Source organism: Tenrec ecaudatus, chromosome 11, assembly GCF_050624435.1.
Source record: "Tenrec ecaudatus isolate mTenEca1 chromosome 11, mTenEca1.hap1, whole genome shotgun sequence".
NCBI classification, from domain to species: domain Eukaryota; kingdom Metazoa; phylum Chordata; class Mammalia; order Afrosoricida; family Tenrecidae; genus Tenrec; species Tenrec ecaudatus.
The window spans coordinates 137,810,972-137,814,892 of NC_134540.1; positions in this window are offsets into that span (position 1 = coordinate 137,810,972).

Below are 3,921 nucleotides of genomic sequence, written 5' to 3' on the forward strand. Positions count from 1 at the left end.
TAGTTCCCACGCAAAGCGTTTCACTATTTGCATCCTTCATTTCTGCTTTCTATTTTGACACGAACAACCCCACGAGCCCTGCTTCCCACATGCGGCAGCATGCACACCCAGTAACACTCACAAAGCAGTAGGAAACTTCCCGGATAAGGCGGCTTGATTTTTCCTTTATTTTCGGGTCTTGTACGTTTGATCTTTTATAATACATTTATTATTTTTTTCCTCGTCCTTGCCCTCTTCCTCTTCCGGTGGGACCCCACTCTCCGGAGAATATGCATGCTTTCCAGGCCTGTAACTTCAGGCCTCTCTATACAAGGACTTCTTTTTCGCTGAGTGCACACACCCATGCACACATTCATGCTACTTAATACATAGCAACACAACTCCAGCACCCACAAACAAGCCACTTTATTTCATTTATCTCTGATCTCTTCTCTGCACGTAAGGCTTAACCTTATTTTTCTCCTTGTATTTTTCTTTCTGCTTTTTAAATTCTTCTTCATCTCGGTTATCCTTTTCTTTCCTTCTTTCTTTGCTCCTTCTGTACTTCTTTGTCTGATCTCAATATCTGCTTACACGTGTCTCCTGCCCCGTTATCTCTATCTGTTCTATCCCTTTTGCCTCATAAAATACAATTCCATGACCTATTCATTGTGATTGACCCTCTGAAAATAGTTTCCCCATATTTTTAACACTTCTGCTGGCCTATCCAGATGGACATTAATTATTACTATATTTCTTTTATTTTATTCCCTCTCCCAATCCACTTTCCCCACTTACCCATTTATCTCTTCCTTTTACCATTTCACTATCACGTGTTTTCTGGCTCCTATTAGACAACTGGCACTTCACTAGACCAAGTAAAGTACCCCTACGTGAACAAGAGGCTCACATACCACTAATGGCGGCACCATGGCACTGCAGAAGCAGCAGTCAAGTCAAGGACAGTTAAATGTTAGGTGCAGTCAAGTTGGGTCCGACTCACAGCAACGCTATGTACAAAAAAACAAACAAACACTGCCTGTGCCATCGTCACACCTGTTCTGTGTTTGAGCCCATTGATGCAGCCACTGTGCCACTCCATCATGTCAAAAGGAGGTCTTGCTATTTGTCATTACCCTACTACTTTACCAGGCACAGATCCTGCCCCAGGTGTTGGACTCTCCAGATGACATGGCCAAAGTATGTGAGAAAGAATCTTGCTATCCTTGCCTCTTTAAAGCCTTCTAGCTTATAAGTCAATAGTTCCAGGTCCATTTTTCCTTCCTTTTTTCCTTTTTCCTTGTTCTCATGTCTATCCATATGGGATAGGCAGGATAACCAGTCCCAAGGAGAAAACAATCGGGCCAACAGCTCTGCGGGGAGGGCATAAGAGACAAGGATAGGGTAGCCAACAAACCCAGGGGAAAGGGAACAATAAGAGATCTAAAATGGATGGTGAGGAGGGTATAGAATGCCTGATGGGGTTTGAGCAAGTCCAATGTAGCCGAGAGAAAGTACTGAGAGTTGAATGAAGGTCGAACATGATTGTGGGACAAGACAAAGTAAAAAGAAGTAGAGGAAAGAACTAGGAGGCAAAAATACATTGATAGAGGTATAATCATAGGCATGCACATATGTAAATAAGTTAATATATAACAATAGAGGTGTAGGTATATATAAATATACTTAAATGTTAAATATTAAGGTAGCAGACAGGCATTGTGTCTCTACTTAAATCCTCTCTCAATGCAAGGACACTGTGTCCTAGTAACTAGGCATTTTATGATGCTCACTTTTCAACAAGATTGCTGAAGTCAAAATGGGTGCATAAGCAAATGTGGTGTAGATAGCTGATGGTGCCCAGCTATTAAAAGATATGTCACCCGGGGCCTTAAAGGTTTGAAGTTAAACAAGCGGCCATCTAGCAGGCAAGCAACAAAGCCCACCTGGAAGAAGCACACCTGTGGGGTCACGAGGTGTTGAAGGAGCAGGTACCAGGCATCAGATGAGTAAAACAAACAAATATACCGATGCAAATTATGGAGGTCGGATGGAGACCCAAAGCCCAGTTGTAGAAAATTGGGCTTTCCCTAAGAAAAGGGTCACAAGGAAAGTTCAAGACAGTCAGGGTGAAGCATAGCACTGAGGAAACACAATATTCCTCTAGTTCTTTAATACTTCCTCTACCCCACTATCATGACCCCAGTTCTACCCAGTTCTCTAGTACAGATAAGAGCCAGGAAAGATAAACCCCTCAGCAACAGTAATGTGAGTAGCAATGCCATGAGGGTAAGAGGAAGGTGGAGGGAGAAGGAAGAAGAATGGGGAACTGACTACAATGATTGACGTATAACCCACCATTCCACCAAGAGGGAGGAACAGCAGAAACATGGGTGAAGGGAGACAGCAGATGGTGTAAGATATGAAAATAATTTATAATTTATCAGGGGTCCATTAGGGTGGGAGGATGGGGGAGGGAGGAAAGAAAGAGAAACTGATACCAAGGGCTCAAACAGAAAGAAAAAGTTTGGAAATTGATAATGGCAGCATATGCACAAATGTGTTTCATACGGTTGATATATGGATTGTTGCAAGAGCCCCCAATAAAACAATGTATTAATGATAATAAAAATGAGCGTTCTAGCTATAATTCTTCCAAGACAGATTTTTTTCTTGTGCAGTCTAGTGCATGGTCCAAGAATATAGATCTTTCTCTCCAGCACCAGAGTTCAAATGCATTGATTCTCCTTCAGTCTTCCTTATTCCATGCCCATTTTTTAAGTATATGAAGGGATTGAAAATAACATGACCTTGTCAGTCACACTTTAGTCCTCAAAGTAACATCCTTGGTTTTAAATACTATATAGAGGTTTTGCACAACAGATTACCCCAATGTCATATGACCTTTGACTTCTTGACTACTGCTTCCATGAGCATTCATTATGTAGCCAAGCAAGATAAAACCCTCAAGAATTTCAATTTTCATCATTTATGTGATAGTACTTTATTTTGTAAGAATTAATACAAATAGTCCCAAGAAGTTAGAGATTGAAAATGTCGCAGAAGTTCAACTCTCACAAGGCTGCCCCATTTTTACCCAACTCCTACCTTGAGCATATTCCCTCGCATCACTCATGAGAGCTAGAGGAAATGTCCCACAGGTGAGACACCTTCCACTAAGGCCAGATTAAGTTCCATACTATTCCTATTTGTTGATAGATAATGCCATCAAAAATGGGACTCTGATCACAGGCATAGGAAACCTAGAATGATAACACATCACATAATAAGAGATTGCGACTGCAATGATTAAACTCATATTAATTGATTCTAACTCAATTTACCACAGAATTATCAAGGTTCCATATGTGAGGTTTGTGGTTTCCTTTAGATTGGGTTATAGTCCATACTGAAGGCTGAAGTCCTCATTTCTAGAAGACAATGCCATGCCTTTGTTTGCACATGAGCGTGGTGGGAGTGGTGGAAGCAGTACCATGTCCACCTGTGTCTGTGGCTGCTGATCTGCAACAGTTCCTGCCTTGCCTTTGGCGCGGTCCCAGGAGAATCACTGCCTCCTCCACGCCTACCAAACCACGATGACTTTTCAACCACAGTACAACACCAAAGAAACGAAGGCAGACAAACGAAACAAACGGAAATTCTCGAAATCCAAAGGAGTACTCTGAAAAAGAGACCTTGGAAACCATGAGAAACAGAGTTCAGGAGAATGATGTGTGAACTCTCATGAGAACAACAAACTAAACTAGAAAACCAAATATTTAAAACACAAGGAATCCCAGAAGATAAATGATGACATAATAGAATTTTGCAACATAGTAGAAGACCTGAAGACTAAAGCGGAAGAAAAGGAAAATCAAATCAACAAGCTCGAGGACAATCTCTTTGATTACAACCAATGAGAGAAACCATCAACAGCACAAA